Consider the following 5,590-nt stretch of genomic DNA (forward strand, 5'->3'; position numbering starts at 1 on the left):
AAGAATGCTCACTCTCATGTCTTTTCCAATGACATCGTCCCTTCCTCAGCAACTTACCAACAGGTACCACTCATTCCCCAGGTCCACGTAGCTGATTCCCCACTGCTTTAAATGACAGCTCCTGATCATGAGTTTGAGGCTATCCACTTCCACGGCACCCCTTCGCCTAACGACATTGATGAGACTGGAATTCCACTTACCCTTCTCTGTCACTTGACACCTATTCTTACAATGCCACCCCTCTACAACCCTCCCCACCTGCCTCCACCACCACCATCACCACCACCACCACCACAACCACCACCGGCCTCTCCACCTGAATGTCCTTTTTCTTCATCAAGCACTCCTCATAACTCATCTTTGTCATAAAGCTCTCCCAGAGTACAACCATTTCAGCAATCTCCTCAGCCCTTGTGTAAATACAAGCCATTCACATATATCAGACACTGGCCCTGCTCAATGTCAGAAGATCATGTATAACCATGCGAGTTCAGCAGGGAAGTGAGCCAGAATTTCAGTTTTCAAACGCCTTTCACAGAATCAAACATGCAGGCCAGAATGGCATTCCAGACCTTATTTTAAGGACTCGGGTACCATTATAATAAGGCACTCCACTATATACAGATCGAATTGAGTATTTATTTAAAATAATAAAAATGTTTGTCTTCATGCACTTTACATAAGATAGGAATCTATACACTTTCCTTAAGTCAGTGTTCAACTCCTTTCTGCTTTCGTCCTGAGGTGAGGCTTGCTCCAGAAGAGATAACTTTCATTAGGAGCCAGGAGGCGTATACCTGGAGAAAGGAAGAAGAAGAAGGGGAGATGATGGGCTTCAGAGTTCTCAAAAATGAGACCAGTCAGCTAACAGGGAACCCTACCAAATGCTTCTCCCAGCTCCTGGGTCTCCAGGTTTAAGCTCTGTGAACACTGTTCTCTCCCAAATATAGGACATCATGGACACTGCAAGGGTTAGGGGTGAAGCTGACCAGAATCTTTGCTCCAAGGAAGATTTTAATTTTCTTGCATTTCAGCCTTTTGTTGTTGTTCAAAGTTAACTGGAAATTATGGAGTCATGGTCACATCTCTGCACAGCTGTTCTTTATTTTTTTGTTTTATTACCACCATAGGTTCAATCACAAAGAAGGAAGTATATTATTTCAAATAGCTTCTTTAAATCTGAAAAACCAGGAAACAAGCCTGCAGTCATAAAAACATAAATCCAATCATAACACCTCAGTCAGGAAAAGCATCAGGCCTTGGGAACCCAGCAAGCTCAGCCCCAGCCCTGCTCAAACAGACCCCCACGGAAGGACTGATAGTATCTCCAATGAAAGCCAAACAGCTGAGTCACTCACCTAGCTCTTGAGGAGCAGAAGTGAAGAGGAATCATTGGTGGACTGTGGAGAGTTTCAGTGGAGAGGGGAAAACTGCTTCTCAGGAAGGAATCCCAGCAAGATGAGCTTGGTTTTCAGGCAAATTTTCTGCTTGAAACAAAGGAGCAGAAAACCTTTTATGGTTTATAATAAAATCAATTGATTTTAATAATAAAACTCTGTGGTTAGCCCTAGCCAGTTTTGCTCAGTGGATAGAGAGTCAGCCTGCAGACCAAAGGGTCCCAGGCTCGATTTTGGTCAAGAGCACGTACCTTGGTTGCAGGCTCCTCCCCAGCCCGGGCCCTGGTCAGGACTCGTGCAGGAGGCAACCAATTGATGTGATTCTCTCACATCAATGTTTTTCTCTGTCTTTCCCTTTCTCTTCCATTCTCTCTAACAGATCAATGGAAAAAATATCCTTGGGTGAGGATTAACCAAAAAAAAAAAGGAAAAAAGAAAAAGAAAAAATTCTGTGCTTAGATTTTTCTACAATAATATGAGATTCTCAGGGTAACTGACTTCAATTGCCTTGGTGTTAATGCTCATCAGGAGCAAATACTTGGGTGAGGATTAACAAAAAACAACCAACAAACAAATAAAAAAGAAATGCTCAAGATGAACCTTAAACATCTAGTCATACCTGAAAACATGAGCACTATTAACAACTATGTTATGCCAAAAGTAGTCAGGAACACACTTGCAAGGGCTTCCATTTGACTATCAATGAAAATAATAGCTGTAGTAAATTGAAGCTCATCAACTATATTTAAATCTATGAGCTCATAATTGTTAGGGTCACAGAAAGAGGTACATATGAGGCCAAAAGAGGTAAAGAATTATAAACTTATTAGGTCATCTGGAAAACCAGATGGGCTGAGCCCCAAAATGGCACCTTAAGATGAAACAAATACTCATGGAACAAATACTCATCAATGCCCAGGTCACAGCACCAGGAACAAAATAACATGGAGGTGAACGTATGGTGAGAGCCACCTGTGGTCTTCCTTCTCCATCAGTCCTCGCTGCACCCCGACCCCACTGTGACCTCTTGGCCTCCTGTGCCCCGGCCAGGTCCCAGCATGGCGTGCTCACTCTCCTGGAGGCCTCCTATGCCAGTTGCTGGTGCGCCAACATTGATCTTGGACCCCTGCTTTGCTGCCTGGGGTCATTCATATGCTCACACCGTTGCCCTTAACCACCTGGGCTGTCCCTTACCTGCCTTGGGATTTGTCATCACACTGTGTAAGAATCCAGCTGTGTCTAGTGACTCCCTAGTGATATCTAGGGCTAATCCTTGCCAGGTGATTGTTTCCAGAAAAGAAATTCAAGTTAGAGTATCCAGTGGGGAAAAAAAGTGTAAAGGAAAATGTTAAGAAAGACTGGCCCAGGCCAGACCCTCACTGTGGAGTGTGCAGGGAGCCCTCAGAGAAGGCATTGTGTTGCATCTTATTTAGACCCGGAAGCAGCCCGTAAATTCCCTGAAATGCAAAACTGCCTGTTTAACTTGGCCATCTGCCCCTTCCCTTTGCTCCGCCGTCCCAGGCCCACTGGGGCACAGTGAAGGTGTTCCCACTGTCCCTTCCAGGGCCACATAGTGACACTGAGCTGAATGGGGCGGGTGTGACTTGTCACAGCCACAGAGCAGAGAGTTTCAGAGTAATTAGCAGCTGAGTCCACTTAAAAAGTCCTTGGAAGAGGTGTTTTTTTTTCTTTTTTATGGAATTTATTGGGATTACACTGGTTAACAACATTATACAGGTTTCATTCCGATGCACAAGTCTACAACACATCATCTCTACACTGTACTGTGTGTTCACCACCCCACGTCAAGTCTCCGTCCATCACCATTTATCCCCCCTATACCCTCCTCCATGTCGGTCCACCCTCCACCACCCCCCTGCAATCACCACACTGCTGTCTGTGTTCATGTTTATTTTGGTTAATGAGTTCTGCTTACAATGGGGTTCTGGGAAACATGAACAGAATGAGTTAAGTAAAAAAAAAAAGTGACCTTTTTCTTGTGAAACAATGAGAAATACCACCCAGGAGTGAGTAGTTCCATTTCTTGAAAAACTGTGAGTTATATACCTTTTTGGATTCTGGTTCCATGCTATTTTTTCTTTCTTTTTTATATATATATATAAATATTTTTATTTATTTCAGAGAGGAAAGAAGAGGGACAGAGAGATAGAAACATTATTGATGAGAAAGAATCACTGAGCGGCTGCCTCCTGCACACCAGCACAGGGGATCGAGCCCGCAACCGGGGCATGTGCCCTGACCGGGAATCGAACCATGACCTCCTAGTTCATAGGTCAATGCTCAACCACTGAGCTACGCTGGCCAGGCATGTTATTTTTTCTTCGTTCTTTCTAATACCTCAACTCAATCTTTTGGCACTGAATAACATGTGATAAGGTCACACTGATATCCTTTCACACCCTAAAGCGCCTGAAATTGTCTCTAAAAAAGCCAGATGTTGAGCAAATAGTTCATGAGAAAGTTCTGTTATCCATTATTCAGCCAAAATAGCATCATGCAGAAAGCTGGCTATTAAAATTTATAAAGTAGATACAGTGAAATATTACTCAGCAATAAAAAAGAATGAAATCTTGCCATTTGTGACAACAGGGATGGTAAAGCAGCGGTTGTCAACCTTTTTCATCTCACAGCACACAAACAAATTATTAAAATTCTGCGGCACACCAAAAAATATATTTTTTGCTGACCTGACCCAAAAAAGGTATACTTTTCATTCATTCACACTGGATGGCTCTTGTTGTGTTGGCTGTTGTCATTATTTTGACAGTCTAAGGCAGCGGTTCTTAACCTGTGGGTCGCGACCCCTTTAGGGGTCGAACGACCCTTTCACAGGGGTCGTCTAAGACCATCGGAAAACACATATATAATTACATATTGTTTTTGTGATTAATCACTATGCTTTAATTATGTTCAATTTGTAACAATGAAAATACATCCTGCATATCAGATATTTACATTATGATTCATAACAGTAGCAAAATTACAGTTATGAAGTAGCAACGAAAATAATTTTATGGTTGGGGGTCACCACAACATGAGGAACTGTATTAAAGGGTCACGGCATTAGGAAGGTTGAGAACCACTGGTCTAAGGGAAAAGAGGTCAGTGCCCTTGACTGAATAGTCAGGTATTGCATGTTTTAAAAATTCTTGTGGCACACAGGTTGAAAATCACTGACCTAGAGGGTTATTAATGCTACGTGAAATAAGTCTGACAGAGAAAGACAAATACCACATCATTTCATTTATATGTGGGATTTTAAAAAAAATTAAAACAAATGAGCAAACAAAACAAAACAAAAACAGACTCATAGAAACAAAAAAACAAAGTGACCTTTGCCAGGGGCGAGGGGTGTGGAGGGCTGGGAGGAAAGGTGAAGAGGAACCGTCAGTAATAGTGTGGCAACTGCACAGTGGCAGACGGTTACTGCGCTTGGTGTGGTGAGCAGTAGGATACACAGATGTCTGGTGAGTCGCTATGTCGCACATCTGAAATCAATACTAATCATACTGCATGCTAACTATGCTTTAATACAATTTTAAAACAATAAAGTTCATAAAGTAGAAGTGGACTGAAGAAGTTACTCCCCAAATCCAGTACCATCTGTTCAGAGACTGGCATTTTCACAAAAAGGAAACTTACCCAAAACATTTAAGAATTTGCACGAATATACTGAGCATCTAGATCACAAAAGTTCTCTCGGGGACTCTCACTACCTCCCTTCCATCCCCCCCCCCCCCCCCCCCGGGCCCATTTTGGCCAGCGCCCCAAGGAAAAAAATGGGGGGGGGGCTTTGCCCGGGCGGTAGACGGAGTTTTTTATAACCCAGAAAGCCCGGGGCTTTCCGGGCCAGGATTTAGAGACAAAGTTTTCTCTTTAGGCAAGACCCCCCGGGGGCCTCCCCCGAGCTCCGAGAAACTAACCCCGCAAAATATATACCTACATTTATACTTATGTCTATATTTTGAGTAGAACCAATGACAGCGATGATAAATGGACAGTAGGAAGAAGGGATCTGTGGTTATTCTGATGTGAGAAGGTGCTAGCACTAGCCCCGAAGTCGCGCACCTGGATTAGTGGGAAATGTATATTCGCAGACTTTAGGACAACCAATACAAAAAATTGTTTCAAAGGAGAAAAATAGCCCCAGCTGGTGTGGCTCAGGGGAATAC

General features: G+C 43.2%; 1 long non-coding RNA gene across 1 annotated transcript in view; it reads right to left on the reverse strand.

Annotated features, from left to right (window-relative positions):
• Positions 1-637: 637 nt before the first annotated feature.
• The window catches only part of LOC102425395, a 5,388-nt gene continuing 435 nt past the window's right edge, over positions 638-5,590 (reverse strand). The window contains exons 2-4 of the long non-coding RNA XR_001347190.2: positions 1,359-1,484; positions 990-1,179; positions 638-797 (exon numbers count right to left, since the gene is read on the reverse strand). This is a non-coding gene — a long non-coding RNA (uncharacterized LOC102425395). The remainder of the gene's footprint in view (positions 798-989; positions 1,180-1,358; positions 1,485-5,590) is intronic.

This window comes from Myotis lucifugus, unplaced genomic scaffold (genome assembly GCF_000147115.1).
Source record: "Myotis lucifugus unplaced genomic scaffold, Myoluc2.0 scaffold_11, whole genome shotgun sequence".
Taxonomy (NCBI): Eukaryota; Metazoa; Chordata; class Mammalia; order Chiroptera; family Vespertilionidae; genus Myotis; species Myotis lucifugus.